Source organism: Danio rerio, chromosome 4 (assembly GCF_049306965.1).
Source record: "Danio rerio strain Tuebingen ecotype United States chromosome 4, GRCz12tu, whole genome shotgun sequence".
In the NCBI taxonomy this organism is placed as follows: Eukaryota; Metazoa; Chordata; class Actinopteri; order Cypriniformes; family Danionidae; genus Danio; species Danio rerio.
This window is the reverse complement of record NC_133179.1, coordinates 26,230,955-26,253,107: the sequence shown is the minus strand read 5'-3', so window position 1 is coordinate 26,253,107 and position 22,153 is coordinate 26,230,955. Positions and strand designations below refer to the sequence as shown.

The 22,153-nt window shown below is 33.6% G+C and overlaps 1 long non-coding RNA gene across 1 annotated transcript; it reads right to left on the bottom strand.

The window, feature by feature from the left end:
- Nucleotides 1-6,122: 6,122 nt before the first annotated feature.
- LOC137491553 (uncharacterized) lies at nt 6,123-16,518 on the bottom strand. The gene is made up of 3 exons (XR_011011530.1): nt 16,472-16,518; nt 10,587-10,792; nt 6,123-6,404 (listed from the first exon to the last, which is right to left on the bottom strand). It is a non-coding gene; the product is annotated as an uncharacterized lncRNA (long non-coding RNA).
- Between the last annotated feature and the right edge of the window lie 5,635 nt (nt 16,519-22,153).

Here is a 22,153-nt window from a genome sequence, read left to right as displayed (position 1 = left end):
GCTCTAGGATTGATTGGATCTTTTTGATAGTAGACATGAAATAGCTAGCATTTATTTAGAAATTATATATAAAAACACTTTCATTAAAAGTTAACAGTACAGCTCTGAGAATGTGCTGGCTAATTTACGGACACGTCTGTCTGTATGTCTTTTTATGGCCTGTTTCTAAAAGTTGTGAGGCAAACTTAATTTATTTAGGGCCATAAAATCTTATCTTGATCTCGCGACAGTCAACAGAGACTTGTTCTGAGTCACTGTGGGTTGCAAAAACAACACAAGACCTGCTTTTTGTGTAATGAGTGGTGTGTGCATTCATTCATTCATTTTATTTTCAGCTTAGTCCCTTTACTAATCTGGGGCAACCACAGCGGAATGAAGCGCCAACTTATCCAGCATATGTTTTACGCAGCGGATGGCCTTCCAGCTGCAACCCATCACAGGGAAATACCCATACACTCTCATTTACACACATACTACGGATAATTTAGCCTACTCAATTTACGTAGTGCATGTCTTTGGACTGTGGGGAAAACTAAAGCACCTGTACGAAGCCCATACGAACACGGGGAGAACATGCAAACTCCACACAGAAATGCCAACTGACCCAGCTAAGGCTTGAACCAGCGACATTTTTGCTGTTAGGTGATCATGCAAACTACTGCGCCACCGTGACGCCTGCTGGTGTGTCTATTATATTTGAAAAATAATACATATTGTCTAATCTGTTGCAGACTCTACATATCCCCCTGCATGTCGGCATGTTGTTGTCTGATGTGTGATCTGGAGAGCCTCTTTATGCGGTGGTTGTGTTTAAGCAGATGTTGACCTCAGATTTAAGATGATGACCTCTCTCATGCAACAAAGAAACAGTCATAGGGCTGGAGACTGCTGGTGGCTTAAGGGTCATCAGGTAGTGGTTCCCCATGTTCTGGGATTGAGAAAAGGTCTAAAATGATGCTTATGTTACCTGGCTGCTTAGGCTGTCAGCTGGGTTACATGGTGCTACTCTCATGGTGTAGCTTTATGCTGTGTTGTGCTAGATGGATGAAATTTGTTCTTCTCTCAGCATCAGGATCTCTTGTAACTCATCTGTAGGCTACACCTTGATTTTGGAGTCTACTCCAACTCACACCTTAGATGTTGCGCTGTTGACAGTTCTTAGATATCTGGTGGAGGTTATGGAGTGCCTCATGTGACAGAGAGGTTCTCCTTCATGGCTCAGCCTAGTTGATCTGGTGCCTGGGTGTGCTGTCATGGAAGTTGATTTCACGGTTTTGTTGCAGAGTCTTGGTTTGTGGTGACTTTGTACACCTTGAAAGACCCATGTGGGATCTTGACTGAGAACCACAGGTGTTTTAGGGACCCTTTTTGTTGAGTCCGGTTGTTGTGACACTGACAATGTTCAATGTTAATTCATGTCATAAATAATGTCTATTTATTATTAGAGAAAATCCTGTTGATACAAGGTAAAAGCCCCAAAAAATAAGTTTAAATTTAGTTAATTTAAGTTCAAAAACTAATCCTGAGTACTGTGAACTTAATCCAGTAAATGAAGCAATTTGAGTACAGTAAAACCCGATAAATTAAGAAAACATAAACCAATTAAGTACTGTAAAACAAAATAAGTTAAGGCAACTAAAACCTTCTGAGTTTGAGAACTGGAAAACTTACTCCATTTAAGTTGAAGTAATGAGGTATTTAATTTACTCATTAACTTTAACACTGAGATCAAAACTCTTTTCAAATGAGTAGAATTAGCTTTTTTTAAATGAGTAGAATTAACTTTCAGTCAATTTTGAGTTAACTACACTTATTTCATTTGATAAAGTTGACTGTTGGGTTTTACAGTGTAGGAAGCATTTGTCTGTGTAACGGTAGGACTGACACGGAGGGATCCATTTTGCAGTATTTATTAGACACAGTCAAACACAAACATACACAAACCAATACGCACTAAAGTGCGAACACACATAAACAGTAATCAATAGAGGTCGTGGGGCTAGCGGCTGACAGACACAGAGTGATTTACTAGGCATAGATCAGTGGCAGGCGGCGTGGTTCAGAGTCCTTAAGACAGGCATGGGTCGAGGGCAGGCAGCGTGGTTCAGAGTCCGTGTAACAAGCAAGGGTCAAAACTCAGAGTTAGAAACAGTCCGGGGTTATGCACAGGAGATCAGGCGGAAAGAACGATCAGTAATGCTGGCCGGGGCTAAACAAGACTTCGCACTGAACAGTGGTTTGAGTGTGGCTTATATAGGTGGCGTGGGTCGTTACCGTGATTCAGTTCAGGTGTCTGCACAATCAGTCTAAGTGGATGATGTAATGCTAGAAGTCTGGGGATTGCAGCCTCTGCTGGCCAGCGAGGGGAATGACTGGGACCGAGTCGGTGACAGTCGCTCGTCCTGATTTTGCCAAGTGCTAGTTGTCCTGAGACCAACATAATTTTTGATGACCCAGGGACATCATTTCTATCAGCCAATCAAACGTTATTACGTCATCATTATGAGCCTCCTGCAGAGTCCGCCAAAAACGCAAATTCAAAAAAGAAAACACACACACACACCCACGCACAGGCAACTGCCATTTTCACCAGTGAAGAGGACAGGTGAAGAGGACAAGTGAAGAGGTGAGATCACCGGTTTTCTTCTATAAGTTTACAGAAGCATTAATGATTGTAAAATTCATATGTGTTTATGGATTTGTCCTTTTTTTCCAGCGAAGTAAACAAGCAACGTTTAACTTTTGTTTGCATTAAGTTAGCCTAATTAGCCGTCCCTACCTAACGTTAGATTAGCGTGCTGCTCTTCCGCTACTGTGATTTACTTTCTGGTATTAATTAAAACAAGCTAACAATATTGTTTTGAATATTTAAATCTAGCAAACGTTATTAAACGCCACTAAACTTACCCTCTTGCTAATTTAGCGACCTTTTTTTTCTAAAAATTCGGTTTTTAGCATGTCAATTTCATTTGAAGACACGCCAGAAATGTGGACCAACACAGCACTAAAGTTAGTTTAAACACAAGACAGTAGGCTATTTGAGGCGTTAACTACTGTGAATCACTGCAAAAATTCAACTAACGTTAGTGATTTAATTTAATACTTTTTCTGTTAAATATGTTAACCTCAGGTCATTATCACTGATTTATTAATATTATTAATAAGTTAATCTCAGGTCATCATCACTGATTTATTAATATTATTAATACGTTGCAGGTCATCATCACTGATTGAATAATTAATATTAATATTTTAACCTCAGGTCATCATCACTGATTTATTAATATTATTAATATGTTAACCACAGGTCATCATCACTGATTTATTAATATTATTATTAATATGTTAACCTCAGGTCATAATCACTGATTTATTAATATTATTAATATGTTAACCTCAGGTCATCATCACTGATTTATTAATATTATTAATACGTCATCATCACTGATTTATTAATATGTTAACCTCAGGTCATCATCACTGATTTATTAATATTATTAATATTTTAACCTCAGGTCATCATCACTGATCAATTAATATTATTAATATGTTAACCTCAGGTCATCATCACTGATGTATTAATAAAATGTTAACCTCAGGTCATCATCACTGATTTATTAATATTATTAATACGTCATCATCACTGATTTATTAATATGTTAACCTCAGGTCATCATCACTGATTTATTAATACTATTAATTTGTTAACCTCAGGCCATCATCGCTGATTTATTAATATTGTTAATATCTTAACCTCAGGTCATCATCACTGATTTATTAATATTATTAATATCTTAACATCAGGTCATCATCACTGATTTATTAATGTTAACCTCAGGTCATCATCACTGATTTATTAATATTATTAATACGGTAACCTCAGGTCATCATTGATTTATTAATATTATTAATATGTTAACCTCAGGTCATCATAGCTGATTTATTATTATCATTAATACTTTAACCTCAGGTTATCATCGCTGATTTATTAATGTTAACATGTTAACCACAGGTCATTATCACTAATTTATTAATAATATGTTAACCTCAGGTCATCATCACTAATTTATTAATATACTTAATATGTTAACCTCAGGTCATCATCACTGATTTTTTAATATTAATATGTTAACCTCAGGTCATTAGCACTGATTTATTAATATTATTAACATGTTAACCTCATGTCATCATCACTAATTTATTAATATTATTAATATGTTAACCTCAGGTCATCATCACTGATTTATTAATATGTTAACCTCAGGTTATCATCACTGATTTATTAATAATAATAATAATATTATGTTAACCTCAGGTCATCATCACTAATTTATTAATATTATTAATACGTTAACCTCAGGTCATCGATTTATTAATATTATTAATATGTTAACCTCAGGTCATCCTCACTGATTTATTAATATTATTAATATGTTAACCTTAGGTCATCATGACTGATTTATTAATATTATTAATATGTTAACCTCGGGTCATCATCACTGACTTATTAATATTATTAATATGTTAACCTCAGATCATCATCACTGATTTATTAATATTAATAATATCTTAATCTCAGGTCATCATCACTTATTTTTTAATATTATGCTAAACTCAGGTCATCATCGCTGATTTATTAATATTATTAACATGGTAACCTCAGGTCATCATCACTAATTTTTTAATATTATTAATACATCATAATCACTGATTTATTAATATTATTAATATCTTAACCTCAGGTAATCATCACTAATTTATTAATATTAATAATATCTTAACCTCAGGTCATCATCACTGATTTATTAATATGTTAACTCAGGTTATCATCACTGATTTATTAATAATAATATGTTGACCTTAGTTTATCATCACTAATGTATTAATATTAAGATGTTAACCTCAGGTCATCCTCACTGATTTATTAATAGTATTAATATGTTAACCTCAGGTCATCCTCACTGATTTATTAATAGTATTAATATGTTAACCTCAGGTCATCATGACTGATTTATTAATATTATTAATATGTTAACCTCGGGTCATCATCCCTGATTTATTAATATTATTAATATCTTAACCTCGGGTCATCATCACTGATTTATTAATAATAATATGTTAACCTCAGTTTTTCATCACTGATGTATTAATATTATTATGTTAACCTCAGGTCATCACAGATTTATTAATAATATTAATATCTTAACATCAGGTCATCATCACTGATTTATTAATATGTTAACCTCAGGTTATCATCACTGATTTATTAATAATAATAATAATATGTTAACCTCAGTTCATCATCACTGATGTATTAATATTAATATGTTAACCTCAGCTCGTCGATTTAATAATATTATTAATATGTTAACCTCAGGTCCTCATCACTGATTTATTAACAATAATATGTTAACCTCAGGTCATCATCACTGATTTATAATATTATTAGAATGTTAACCTCAGGTCATCATCTCGGATTTATTAATATCATCACTGATGATATATATATATATATATATATATATATATATATATTTTTTTTTTTTACATAAAAACAAGCAATAAATATTTTGTTCAGACTTCCTTAACTCTTTAAAACCTAATGAACTCTTTAAGTCGTTTTAAAGCTATAATTTTATACACATTTTAAGGATTGAGCTTTTAGATTTTAGTTTTGTGTAAAACCATTTCAGATTTACTATGCCCATCAGCACAAACTCTTTTGGCATGAAAAAGTAGCAGTTTTTGGAGATGTTATAGTGTTTTATTAAACGTGATGTGTTTTATTGTAATATTAACATAGTACAAACCTTTCAGCCTGTTGTCTAGTCCCTTTATCAAGAAGTCAATTTATCAACTAGAAAATCAAAATCTAGCATCTTTTGTAATTTTGTATAACAGGCAACTCGTGATTGCAAGTAATATTATTGTTTTTTTTTTTTTTTTTTCAGGAGGAGCATTGAACAAGATAAATGTGCAAAACCTGGGCCCTGAATCATGCTTTGATTTGGCAACTCATTTCTTGGGACCTCTCGCAGTTGATGTTTTCTTTTCCTTTCTAGAGGACTGCCTGAAATAAGCTTAGTACACAACTAAGGTGGTAAACAAAAACAAAACTCAGATTATGTTTTTACAATTAGAATTTTATTTCATTTTAGACAGTTCTATTGTAAATGTTATGTTCTAAACTGATATCAGATATACTGTACAAAATAAAATAAAAAAAAAACTTGTTTTCTTTGCGTTTTCTTCTTAGTTCTTCGTATATGGGGTCAGTTCTTCGTACATGGATTACTCAGTTAGCTGGATTTGGATAATGACGATTTGACACGATCCAGGATCATTTCGTTCTTCAAAACTGATCCGAGAGTCGCTGTCATAGCAACAGTTCTGGTAGCTCAAACCTGGTCGGGAGCAGGTTCAATTCATATAAACAGGATTAGATTGGGTCAGTTCAAGCAAAGATAATGCAGAAAGAATGTACCAGATTCTGACATTTTCTTACAGTAGTGGTTATATACACTTGGGAAAATAGTAAATATTTATTTATATTTATATATTTATTAAATATTTATTATAAATAAATATTTATAAATAAAATATTTAATATATTTACTATTTTAAATAGTAAATATAAATATATATATAAACATACATAAATACATACACACACAACAGTTCTGTCTGGATTTCGAAATTGACTGCTAGCCGTGATATATTTAAGTAATATAAGCATCCGTACTACCTTTTTACCCTTTGTGTATAACTCCGCCCACATACAGCAGACACTTCAGTTTGACAAATATTATTGCTGTGACACAATAAAATATACTTTTTAGGCTTTTTTTAGTCGAGAATGTAGTTGTTTTGATTGCAACTATGCAGTTTATTTGCATGAATAGTGCTTATTTTAAAATATTTACAATTTCTGAGAGACAGCTCGTCGGCGACAGTTGACGTTTTCTATCCACAAGACAGAACCGCATAATAAGTCCTTACGGCTGTTTCACACTGCAAGCGAAAGCAGTGCGTGAGCAGCGCGTATGTCGAGCAGTAGCAGCACGCAGGTGTTTGCCTTTTACACCAGCTGCGTCTGCAGCGCGCAGCTCTTCGGCAGCTGCTGCAGAGATCAACCTATCGCTGTCTATTCAATCTAGTTACCCATGTCTCTCTATATACAAATACACTTTTCAAACTTTTTATCTGCAACAAGACCAACGGCAACCTCCTCCTATGCTGTTTCTTTAACCTGCAAATCTTTTTTACAAATTTTATAGATCAAACAGTACTGTATGCTTCTCAAACTCTATGAGGAGTACGTCAGAAGACAATCGCCAGTGATATCATGTCATTTGGTTTTTGATTGACAGGATGTTGTAAGCCTATAGTTATAATATCTATACAGTATAGTTATAATTATATTTTTACATGATCCACTTCAGTATGTGTCCAGCTGCAGAGTAACAGCACGTTAATTCATGCTCGTGCAAAGGATGAGATGGATAAAAGTGATCAATGCATGCCCTTCTTTTACTTATTTTCGTGTTGTCAGGTTCACAGTGCAAACAGCTCCCAGGTGAAATAACTTGAGCGAACATAAAGCAAAGCCGAATAAAGCTTTCTTCCTCTGCTTGAGCAGCACAGCACACAGCGAGTTCACATCATCCAGCATGCATGTCGAACTACACTACCCACAATACACTTTGCTATGGACTACACTTCCCCTCGCCAAGAAAACTGATACTAAAATTGTTTAACTATTGGTTTTGTAGTTCGGGCCGAAATAAAGGTTTGTTGCAGTTTTTAATGGTTTAAGTTCATTTGATTGACTATATATAAATCAGTTGATATTATTGATGCATTTATTGAGTAAAATTGTTACTTTTTACTGTCATTCAATGTATTTAGGTCATTATCAATGCACTGTCACTTTAATTGAGCGTGAGCAGCGCGTCAAAAATAGACCCAGCGCCGAAACTATCGCTGCACTGCTGCTTCAGCGACGCTCACACCTCGCTCTGACGCGCTGCTGCTGCGTACGGTATGAAAGCTCTAATCTGTTAACATGGACGCCAAAAAAACACGCACCGCTGACGCTTGCGGTGTGAAACAGGCGTTACGCTTAAAACAGTGGTTCTCAAACTTTTTTCACCAAGTACCACCTTAGAAAAAAATCGTCTCTCCAAGTACCACCTTACGACGCTATTTTTTAACCAGTATTAAAAAATAGCGTCGTAAGCCTAATTAAGCAGCTACAGGTGTGCACAGTTTTAAAACGATGCAGATTACTTCCTATTAGTAAGAATATGTATTATTGTCAGTCACTTTAAACATTTGAAAGAGTCTGAACATTAACTGTGCTTGCAGATAAAAAAAAAGTTTTAGTTAAAATGTGCTTTTAAAAGTTCATTAAAAAATGGCGCTGTTCTTAAAAAGTAAAAAGAAAACTGCTGTACTTAAATCTAAAAGTATTCATAATAGCCTATTCATCAAAAGCTGGAAATGCTGCTTGGACCTTATAAATATAGGCTAAATGTCATATTCATACACTTTCAGACAAATCTTGAAATATATGTTAAATGTACATATGACAGGGTTCATACAGGCACAGCCTTATGAAAATCAATTCCAGCACCTATTTTTTTTTTTCAAGACTGACATGCTATGTATTGAAGACCTGAAATGTATTCTCAGCAACCCATAAAACATTGCATAGGAATAGATACAAATAAAAACCATTAATAATAATATTTATTACTCATATATTAATAATATAATAAACCTGCACTAAGTGCTTGTGAAATCTTTTTTTGTACTCAAGTAAAAATACTATTACACTGCTAAAATAACAAAAATTTTAGTAAATAATACTAATATTAGGTACAAATAACTCTTTTAAAAAGTACTAGTTGGTTACTTTTGAAAAAAAAATCTGATTTTCATTATGAAATCACTTTTTTTTAAGTGTAAACCTGATTTAATGGTTTGATTGCTTACATCCCAAAGCTACATGTATAATTTGCACTAACAAAGGAAGTATAGTCAATTTTTCCTTTCATGACAATTAATCTTTTTCAATAGCACTGGTAAAACTACCAAATAATCTTTAAGGCCATAGAGACACTTTTTGCCCATTTTTAAAAATATATATTTTTAAGCTTTGAAAGGTTAAATTAAAGTATATGGTAAAAAGATTTAAATTTAGCCTTTTATTTACATATTTTACACTATTTTCTTTACAATATGGCAAATTTGTTTCTTAAATAGCTGTACATCACATGTAGATTTTATTTTACACTTGATCTTAATCTAAAATAGAAACGTAAAAAAATACAAGTACACTGTCAGTAAAAAAACAAAAAAACAAATGACTTCATTTTACTTGAGGTATTTGAAATATGACGACACTACATTTATCAAAGCAGTGCTTTAAGAGCCTTATTGTAAATTGTGATAAATAAACAATAAGTAGGCTAACAATGGATTGCTTTGACCTGTAATGCTTTATGACAGATCAGAATACAGCTAAATGTATAAATCACACAAATACCTCATCCAGAAACATTTCCAGCATAATTATTTTGTCGTAAAGAAATAAAAAATGTTCCACCTTTGCTAAAAGTAAGTTTCACTTCACAACACAGCCAAATAAGAAGACCATTAGCATTGTCATCGATCATGTATCAATCTATTTCTGAATATTTGATAACTTTGAATACTTTTGACTAAATTTAGTGTAGGAGCAAAGATAAATAATGTTTACTTTAATAGTGGAAAGATCGCGATTGTATTCTATCTGAGCACACAGGCGATCATGAGAGCACTTGCAGTTCATTTGAAAAAAGCCTATTTAAGAGCTCGCATATCTGTTTTAGCGATTTGCGTACATGAATGCGCTCTCGTGTTAAAATAAAGCACTCGCCGCATTTGCAGAAATGAGTAATTGCGCAATACCTTCATTCCCGCGCCGCCATTCAGACTGTATAGAGGAGTGACAGGTCAGAGGCGAGTCGACTGGCTGTCGGAGAGCGAAACGTGTATGAAGATCATCAAATAGGCAGGAAATATGTCCGCGGTTTAATTACTCTGCTAGACATCTCTGTAGTGAAAACATCCGAGAAGCATTATTCCAACAAAACATTTGTTTTTAAGTTGTTTTTTCTGTCTCTGCAACACAGAAAGCCTTTGTCCCGCCCTTACGTTTCACGCAACTAGACAAGGTCGACTGTGATTGGCCACTTTTCATGTCAGTCAAATCACGCTTCAGAATCAATTCTTAAACTTCGGAAACTGATTTTCAGCAGCTTATGACACAATGCACTAAAATAAACACTCTAAGCACAGCGTTGTGATCGTACGCTTCACAAAACAGCAAATGCTGATCACATCAATGTTATATTACGCATTAAAGGATTAAAAGTGTTAATTGTTTCTTTCATTATTCAGCGATTCCTCCGCGTACCACTGAGAGGAAGCCCGCGTACCACTAGTGGTACGCGTACCACAGTTTGAGAACCACTGGCTTAAAAGATATAACAGTCTGATTTCTAACTATAGCAGATCAAATATTAAACTGGTAAGCACACCTGCCAACACTTCCGTTTTTCATGGGGGTATCACGTATTTCAGACCAGTCTCCCTGTTTGTGTCAGAGTCTCTTTTTATAGCATCTTCCAAAGATAGACCACAGATGACCAATTGTCTCCAAGTTGTTCCTGAAGTACTTGCAGACATATTTGAAGTTCCTAAACTGGCAGTGAAACATCTCAGCCTTTTCCTTAAATTCTTGTGCCTGTAAAAATTGACAAGGAAAATCATGTTTCATGTTGTTAGCATAAAAACTGCTGTAGATTTTTAGGTCATTAAATAATCCTTCACACAGATATATACCCCAGTGTGTGCGGTAAATCTACTGAGAATCTTTATTGTTCTTATACTGTCTAAATCACTGTAGGTCTATGACTGGATAAACCAACATAACATAATACTATTTGCAGTAACTAAAACAGACCCACCAAACAATCCATGTTTATAACAAAAAAGAAAAGTTGCAAAGTTATCATAAATTATAAAAAGGCATCAGTTTCACATTTAATCAAATTATAATAAATTTAATCAATTCCTTTTGGACTATGTAAGATCTATGATCTGAAATGTTATTCAGAACTGAATTAAAATATATCGTTATTTAAAACAAAAAAACTTAGATCATGCTGTGAAATGCACTTTAAACTGACCTAAAAAGGTATCAATTATTAATTAAGGTTGCTAATATAAATGGAATGCTTACAAATGTGTTTAAAATATGTAAAGTTAATCTATGAAACTCTGCACACCTAGCCTAGTTTATATCTGAACACAGTTGATAAGCAGCATAAATTCATTTTTAAAGGAGAGTAATTGTGTGTGAGTGAGAAGAGGCCAGATGCAAGTGTTATCTGAAAATTTCTCTTAAAATTAAAATAGAATTTTTTCTACAGCTCCAGTGTGTAGGTTCTGTAATTGAACTTTTGTGGTAAGGTGTGTTTTTTTCATTGCCTTTAAAGTTAAATAACAGCATAAACAATAAAGGCTGGAAAATATGCTAATTTTCAGCGTACGACAGTAGAATGTAGTTTGGGTAACTTTATTGACGTTGCTGGCAATCGTTCTTCTCAATATTCTTTTGGGTAAAAATAAAATAAAGAGGGGATAAGGATGTACATATTCATATTTACTTTATGTTTAATAAAGCCAACAGTAAAATTTTACTTATACACATTTATCCAAATCTTAATATGTATATGTGGAAAATCTATTCATGAGACCATTTGAATCGAATATTAGCAAAACTATCATATTTACACAAACATGTGTAAGCCATAAAAAGGTGTTTGTACAACAAAGTACAGGGGGTATAAAACTGAGTATAATCAAATGACCCTTGAAAATGTACAAAAATAGAGCGCTTACGTACATAATTTTCAATGTTTAAATCAGCCCCGGAAATAATCTGCATGTGTTACTCTTGACCGCACACTGAGAGAAATCGAAAGTAACCCTGTCACTTAAAATGTAACTTTAAATGTCCAGTAGGTGGGGAGTCAAAACCAGAAGTATGTGATAGCACAACAATGATAGCGATTCAAAAATATATATTTTGATGGGCCGAATATCATTATATTTTTGATGTCAGTTGTGGGCCGGATGGAGGAGGAGGCAGGACCGCAAATGGTTTGAGGGTCGGCAGTTTGAGACCTGACTTAGAGGCTTTTGCATCTGAACTCTTCATACTGTATGTGGGTTACCATTTTATATTAGCTGTCATTAACATTATTTTTTCACATATTAAAAATGCATGTTACATGCTTGTTACCAAAGTAGAATGACACATTAGAACATACAATTGTACTATAAGGGTGCTTTCACACCTGTGAATCGATTCAGTTGTTCCGAAAAAGAGATTACAAATGTTACATTGTTGCTCTTTGCTCTTGGAGCGGTTCACTTTCACACTGCAAAGTTTCTTTTCGGACCAAAAGAGCTAATACGAGTCACGTGCGAGTAAACTCTCCTCACATTGGTCAGAGTGTCAGGGTTTATTTTGCAGCGTTCCGCTCAGCTGTCAGGGGGAGGTGGTGGTTTGGTGGTGGTTGACAAGGCGCGCACGCGCGACATGTCGGAGGAGAGATGCAGTGGGGAGGGGTGAGAAGGGTCCTATTTGAGGACCGGGAGGGAGACGCGAGATTACCGGGAGGTCATCACTCGTTTTCGGGCATCCAGAGACCCGTGAAACTTTCCACCCTACTCATAATTCTCTCTTCATATAGCCGTATGCCTATTACATATCCATAAAACACTGTGATATAACCGCGCTCGGATCGGAACTCTTTCTCACTGCAATCGAACCGCTCCAGGGTTCGTTTCTATCGAGCCGAGACTACCTCACTTAGGCGGTCTCGGAGCGATTACTTTGGCGTGGAATAGAGCGCAATAAATCAGTCATGATGACCTGAGATTAACATATTAATAATATTAATAAATTGACGACCTGAGGTTAACGTATTAATATTATTAATAAATCAGTGATTAAGACCTGTGTTTAACGTATTATTAATATTAATAAATCAGTGATGATGACCTGAGGTTAACATATTAATAATATTAATAAATCCGTGATGATGACCTGAGATTAACAATTTATAAATAATAAATCAGTGATGACATGAGGTTAACATATTAATAATATTAATAAATCAGTGATGATGACATGAGGTTAAAGTATCAATAATATTAATCAATCAGTGATTGTGACCTGTGATTAACGTATTAATAAATCAGTGATTATGACCTGAGGTTAAAGTGTTGATAATATTAATAAATCAGCTATGATAACTTGAGGTTAACATATTAATAAATCAATGATGACCTGAGGTTAACATATTAATAATATTATTAAATCAATGATGACCTGAGGTTAACATATTAATATTAATTAATCAGTCAGTGATGACCTGAGGTTAGCATATTAATAATATTAATAAATCAGTGATGATGACCTGTATATTAATAAATCAGTGATGACCTGAGGTTAGCATATTATTAATATTAATAAATCAGCGATGATGACCTGAGGTTAACATATTAATAATATTAATAAATCAGTGATAATGACCTGAGGTTAACATATTAAGAATATTAATAAATCAATGATGACCTGAGGTTAACATATTAATATTAATTAATCAGTCAGTGATGATGACCTGAGGTTAATTTATTAATAAATCAGTCATGATGACCTGAGATTAACATATTAATAATATTAATAAATTGACGACCTGAGGTTAACGTATTAATATTATTAATAAATCAGTGATTAAGACCTGTGTTTAACGTATTATTAATATTAATAAATCAGTGATGATGACCTGAGGTTAACATATTAAAAATATTAATAAATCCGTGATGATGACCTGAGATTAACAATTTATAAATAATAAATCAGTGATGACATGAGGTTAACATATTAATAATATTAATAAATCAGTGATGATGACATGAGGTTAAAGTATCAATAATATTAATCAATCAGTGATTGTGACCTGTGATTAACGTATTAATAATATTAATAAATCAGTGATTATGACCTGAGGTTAAAGTGTTAATAATATTAATAAATCAGCTATGATGACTTGAGGTTAACATATTAATAAATCAATGATGACCTGAGGTTAACATATTAATAATATTAATAAATCAATGATGACCTGAGGTTAACATATTAATATTAATTAACCAGTCAGTGATGACCTGAGGTTAATGTATTAATAATATTAATAAATCAGTGATGACGACCTGAGGTTAACATATTAATAATATTAATAAATCAATGTTGACCTGAGGTTAACATAATAATATTAATTAATCAGTCAGTGATGATGACCTGAGGTTAATGTATTAATAATATTAATAAATCAGTGATGATGACCTAAGGTTAACATATTAATAATATTAATAAATTGCCGACCTGAGGTTAACGTATTAATAATATAAAATAATCAGTGATTAAGACCTCTGGTTAACATACAAATAATATTAATGAATCCGTGATGATGACCTGAGATTAACACATTAATAATATTAATAAATCAGTGATGATGACCTGAGGTTAACATACAAATAATATTAATGAATCCGTGATGATGACCTGAGATTAACATATTAATAATATTAATAATTCAGTGATGACCTGAGGTCAACATATTAATAATATACATAAATCAGTGATGATGACCTGTGGTTAACATATTAATAATATTAATAAATCAATGATGACCTGAGGTTAACATATTAATAATATTAATAAATCAGTGATGATGACATGAGGTTAAAGTATCAATAATATTAATAAATCAGTGATTGTGACCTGTGATTAACGTATTAATACTATTAATAAATCAGTGATGATGACCTGAGGTTAAAGTTTTAATAATATTAATAAATCAGCTATGATGACTTGAGGTTAACATATTAATAAATCAATGATGACCTGAGGTTAACATATTAATATTATTAATAAACCAATGATGACCTGAGGTTAACGTATTATTAAAATTAATAAATCAGTGATTATGACCTGAGGTTAACATATTAATGATATTAATAAATCAGTGATGATGACCTGGGGTTATTGTATTAATGATATTAATAAATCAGCGATGATAACCTGGGGTTAACAAATTACTAATAATAATAATAAATCAGTGATGATGACCTGAAGTTAACATATTAATAATATAAATAAATCAGTGATGATGACCTGAGGTTAACATATTAATAATATAAATAAATCAGTGATGATGACCTGAGGTTAAAATATTAATATTAATTATTCAATCAGTGATGATGACCTGCAACGTATTAATAATATTAATAAATCAGTGATGATGACCTGAGATTAACCTATTAATAATATTAATAAATCAGTGATGATGACCTGAGGTTAACATATTAATAATATAAATAAATCAGTGATGATGACCTGCAACATATTAATAATATTAATAAATCAGTGATGATGACCTGAGGTTAACATATTAATAATATAAATAAATCAGTGATGATGACCTGCAACATATTAATAATATTAATAAATCAGTGATGATGACCTGAGATTAACTTATTAATAATATTAATAAATCAGTGATGATGACCTGAGATTAACATATTAATAATATTAATAAATCAGTGATTATGACCTGAGGTTAACATATTAATAATAATATTAATAAATCAGTGATGATGACATGAGGTTAACATATTAATAATATTAATAAATCAGTGATGATGACCTGAGGTTAAAATATTAATATTAATTATTCAATCAGTGATGATGACCTGCAACGTATTAATAATATTAATAAATCAGTGATGATGACCTGAGATTAACTTATTAATAATATTAATAAATCAGTGATGATGACCTGAGGTTAACATATTTAACAGAAAAAGTATTAAATTAAATCACTAACGTTAGTTGAATTTTTGCAGTGATTCACAGTAGTTAACGCCTCAAATAGCCTACTGTCTTGTGTTTAAACTAACTTTAGTGCTGTGTTGGTCCACATTTCTGGCGTGTCTTTAAATGAAATTGACATAATACATGCTAAAAACCGAATTATTAGAAAAAAAGGTCGCTAAATTAGCAAGAGGGTAAGTTTAGTGGCGTTTAATAACGTTTGCTAGATTTAAATATTCAAAACAATATTGTTAGCTTGTTTTAATTAATACCAGAAAGTAAATCACAGTAGCGGAAGAGCAGCACGCTAATCTAACGTTAGGTAGGGACGGCTAATTAGGCTAACTTAATGCAAACAAAAGTTAAACGTTGCTCGTTTACTTCGCTGGAAAAAAGGACAAATCCATAAACACATATGAATTTTACAATCATTAATGCTTCTGTAAACTTATAGAAGAAAACCGGTGATCTCACCTCTTCACTTGTCCTCTTCACCTGTCCTCTTCACTGGTGAAAATGGCAGTTGCCTGTGCGTGGGTGTGTGTGTGTGTTTTCTTTTTTGAATTTGCGTTTTTGGCGGACTCTGCAGGAGGCTCATAATGATGACGTAATAACGTTTGATTGGCTGATAGAAATGATGTCCCTGGGTCATCATAAATTATGTTGGTCTCAGGACAACTAGCACTTGGCAAAATCAGGACGAGCGTGACAGTCTGTCTCTTGTCTTTTTATTGCCCATTTCTAAGAGTTGGGATGCAAACTCTAATTCTTAATGGCCATAAAACCTTATCTTGATCTTGTCCCAGTCAAGAGTCATGTTCTGAGTTGAGTTATTGAGGGCAAGAATAACATGTGGCATGCTTGTTCGGTGATGAGTATCTTTTTTTTTTTTTTTTCTTACAGACAAAAACACAACTATAAGCAGGTGACTTTGAGAAAGACAAATTATTATGCTCATATCAAACTACATTTCCTACAGGCGGAGAAACATACTAATATACTGTACAGAGATACTCAGTGCTATTCACACAGCTCCTAAACACCATCATGGTAACACACATACAATTTAATTAATGCTATGAACATTATTCATCAACATTTCAAGAGTTCACACTTAGCTGATGATTGATTATAAAGCTTGTTTGGCATGCTATCCCGGGAGAGAGCCCTGAGCTCAAGATCCTCGAGCCCGGGGCTCCCTCCCTTTGCAAGGCGGGAGGGGAGTTTGAGCTCAGGTAGATCTCAAGAACTCCCCTGCTGTAGTAACCAATGAACAGTAAGTGATTGCTCTTGGAGATAAATATATACTAGGAACATGTCTATGGTGCCGATTTGTATTAGTCAATTGACTTAATTTGCATGTTTTTGGAGGGTGGGAGGAAACCAGGGAACCTGGGGGAAACCCACGTGAGCACGGGGAGAAAGTGCAAACTCCACACAGAAATGTCTGCTGGTTTGGTAAAGCCTGGAACCAGAGACATTCTTGCTGTGAGGCAACAGTGCTACGCACTGGGCCACCGTGTCACCCATCTAGGAAGGAGGAGGAGTAGGGGTGGAAGGGAGGAATCTTCAAAACGAAGATGCAGTGGAATGAAACCCAGGGTATTTATAGTAGTTTAGGAGTGGTCTAAATTGGAGCATTGTGAATTGGATGATGCAGATCCAGCCGCTAGCAATCATAAGCACGTGATCCTCTCAAAATGAGTTTATACATAAACTTCACTAAATGTGACATAAACATTTCTAAAATACAAAGTTGATTTGGAAATTACTAAAGGGAACCAATGTTTTATAAACAAAAGGGAATAAAAGTGTTACCTAAACTCATAAAAGTGTTGAGTAATTCTGGGAAAAAACAGTTAAGTTTAACCATAATCAGGTTATACATTTTTACAGTAGATTTTACAGTCATTTTTTTTTTCTGTTTGTGCAATAAATGTAGCTATTTGCAAGCTTTTCATTGCAGGGTTTGTAAATTATCATTTATAAGTGCAATAGTTTATAAATTGAATGGCTTTGATGATTGAAGTGCAGAGATTTCTTAATTTTTTTAATGGCAGGTAATTCAGCTTGTGATAAAATAAATAACATCCTGTTCAAGTACTCATATTTTGTTTCTTTTCACTTTTATTAAAAAAAGAAGAAGCTTGCAATCAGTTTCAGAATTGGGCTAATTTCTTTCATATCTTTGCACAATGATCTACAAACAGGCAATAAGCGAACAGGCAACCCAAGTAGTTTTGGACCATATATTTTCCACTCCATTTTGATTTTTATACAACCCTTGAAACTAAAGCTTAATCATGACACTTCCAACACTCAAAACATGATGTTTGATGTTTGTTCACTAGTTTAAAATAAACAGAAATGGCACATTCTTGAGTTTTTAAGGGGACATGTTAGATAAATTAATTTGATTAATTTCCATGTATTTTATTTATATTCTTTTTATATGTATACTTTTAAAGAAACCCAAAGTTAATGGTAAAAATGGTTGCTTCTTGATATAATCACATGCTCAACTCTAGTTTCCATTAGTTGAATGGTTGGAATGTACCAGTTGCAGGAATATTGTGCTGACAATGATTTGATTATATAATCAATAGGATTCTACCAAACAAACTATTTGTATGCTTGTATAAAAACTGGCCTCAAAGGCCTGCCCTTTAAGCAACTAGAATGGAACCTCTTGTGTTTCTTCTGTATTGTTCCATTGCTGCAAGAACATTAAGGGCCCTATCATACACCCAGCCGATGTGGCGCAAGGCGTGGCGCAATACTTGTTTGGTAGTTTCAGCTTGGCACAAGAGTCGTTTTGAGGCATTGCGCTACGCTGTTTAAATAGCAAATGCATTAGCGCTCATATGTGCTTCCATAGGCGTTCTGGTCTAAAAAGGAAGGCGTTCTGAGGTGCACTGCTGGCGCGTCGCTATTTTGAGAAACTAAAATAGATTTTTCATTAGACCAAAACAAACCCGGTCTAAACTCCGGCGCAGAGTTGCGCCTCGCTTACACACTGCTTAATACACACAAGAGAGCAATAGGCAAATATCTTTACATATGAAAAAAATTAAATATTAAGGATATATAGGATATAATAAGAATAGATATAGGATATAAATATAAAGGATTAAAATATTACAAAACATACTATTTTCTAGCCTACATAAATATGAAAAATCACTGCTTTTATGTCTTCTTCATCTCGAAAGGCTTTTTCAGTTCATTCATAACAATTTGCTTTTGTATAATGTTATTATTATTAGCAGTATTATTTATTATATCCATATTTATATTTGTTTTATTAAAAGCAAGCTTAAATTTGCCCACCTGTCAGGTTTTAGACCATATGGGGCACAGCATGTGTTTTAGGATACAACTCAGGTTTTTGAGCACACTTCGTTAATATTGTTCATTTATTCGTTTGCTGGAAATTAGAACTGAATTTAGAAATAGTTTTGAAACGAATATTTGCGCTTAACAAACGCAATTAATTATTTATAGACTAATTAATGTCTGTGTGTAAAGGTTTCCTTATCCAAGAGCGAAAGTGAAAGTGATCCATTATCTCTCATTCTTACTCAGTAGATGCACTGTTTAACAGTTTTCTGTTAAAAAAAACTGTTAACTGTTTGCTAGTGAAATGCTCAGTTTTTCCACTTAGACTTACTTTATGTCCTGTAAATAGCAAATGCACTTATGGCGCGACACAGCTGGCTCTTTAAGGGAATGGGAGATGAGACTCTGATTGGTCTGATTGGTTCTCCAAACACGCCTATAACTCATTAAGAAAATAAACTCAACCCTTTTAGACCATGCACCTTGGCGCAAAGCGGATTTTCCCGTCCGTAAATTAGCAAAAATGCGTTCTGAAACGCCCTAAAAGCGTTTGCGCCCTGCTTTTTGTGCTCTGCGCATGGACCGTCAAAATAGAGCCCTAAATCTTTTCAAATGAATCTTCCAGAGTCATGAAATAATTTTTGATCCTGACAGGACAACTCAAGGATTTTATGTTTAATCGACTTAAATTTGTAAAAGCTAGCAAGTTAACTTAATTCCTTCATGTTATCCTAACACAAAATTTATTGTGTAGAACCCAGCATTTTTTAGAGTCTTTGGAATTTAAGAACACTGGTTAACAAGATTCTGAATTTGGCTGAAAATAACATGATCGACAGATCATATCTTACCAATAGTATCGAAATAAAATATCCATTCTTAAAAATATGCTTATCTTTTTGCACAAATATTAAATTCTGATTATGAAAAATGACTAACCATTCACACAGATAGTCATAACCTATCTGTACACTTATACACTGATGAAACATGACCAGCAGTTTTATATGTAACAGTTTGATGTCAAACTTATTTAAAAAGAACATAAATTACACAATTCTTGAGTTATTTGGGGGGACAACTCAATTATTTTATGTTCAATCCACTTACATTTGTAAAAACTAGCAAGTTAACTTAATTCCTTCATGTTATCCTAACACAAAACATGAACAACAGTTTTCTAACAAATATGTTTACTCTAGTTTCTATTTAGCATTGAATTTAAAGTCTATCAAATGTGATACTATTAATGTTTTTGCAGCTAGATGGTATGAGGTTCGCAATCTTCAGCCCACGACTCCCAAAATAACAATGCCAGTGACTTGCAACCCCCACTGTCCTCGAAGGTGGTTCTAAATATACATTGCATGCAATGACCAACACACACAAACAGCTCAATATAAACATGAGCATAAATATACATGGTGCCGTAAAATTTATCTTATAAAACTGGACTACCTGGCAAAATTAGTTGAGAATGATTTGATCACACTTTATTTTGATGATTTGTTTGTTGAATTTAAGTTACATTGCATCTACATGGTAACTAATTCTCATTAGATTATCAGTAGACTGTTAAATTGGTGTTAGGGTTAGTGTCAGTTGACATGTACTTGCAAAGTTTCTTATAGTCAGTTAAATGTCTATTGAAGGAGCAGTATCATTCATTCATTCATTTTCTTTTCCGCTTAGTCCCTTTCTTAATCTGAAGTCGTCACAGCAGAATGAAGCGCCAACTTATCCAGCATATGTTTTATGCAGTGCATGCCCTTCCAGCTGCAACCCATCTCTTGGAAACATCTATACATACTCATACACTACGGACAATTTAGCCTACCCAATTCACCTGTACCGCATGTCTTTGGACTGTGGGGAAAACCGGAGCACCCGGAGAAAACCTACGCAAACGCAGGGGGAGCATGCAAACTCCACACATAAATGCCAAATGACCCAGCCAAGGCTCAAACCAGTGACCTACTTGCTGTGAGGCGACAGCACTACCTACTGCGTCGCCGGAGCAGTATCAACAGATATTAATAAGAGAGTCTACTAATGCTCAAATGGACCATGAAAATAAAGTGTTACCAATCATTCTGTTGAATACAAATCATTTTAAAGGTAATTTTACTAAATTTAATAATAATAATAATTTCTCACATTTATATGGCCCTTTTTGGACACTCAAAGCACTTTAGACATTCGGGGCAATCTCCTCATCCACCACCTTGTGTACTAAAAATATCCTCAACTCATTTAACATAGAAAGGAAATGTTTTACATATGAATTCTAGATGAACAAATGCCTGTTCATACCAAATATGTCAGGGTGCAATTTACAACAGGTTTGACACATGGACTAACGCTTGATCCCCTTGAAGGACATCAAAAGAAGATGTGTTTGGGGTGGGGAGGGATTTCAGCATTAAAAAAATCGTTTGCACTCATCTGTACCTTCCTGACTTATAGAACGAATAAAAATAATCGAAAATATAAATAAACATTTCACCAACCCTATAACGGTTCATACCATTCTCATGAGTGAACACATTCAGTCAGCTGTCTGAAACCAGGAGATGTAGACTAACAAAAGACTTTTCTTGTACTATATGTTTGTATTTACATATGAATAAAGTCAAATTAGACTCATAGAGTGTATATGAATACGCCTTTGGTCGTAAATGAAAGTTAAACTGTAAAACAGTAAGTGCATTCTTTCACATTTGTTTATCGGTGAAGGGGTGCAGGCTTGTCACTGTTCTACAAAACAGTTTTGTATATAAACAGTACACTGTAAAACCCAACAGTCAACTTTATTAA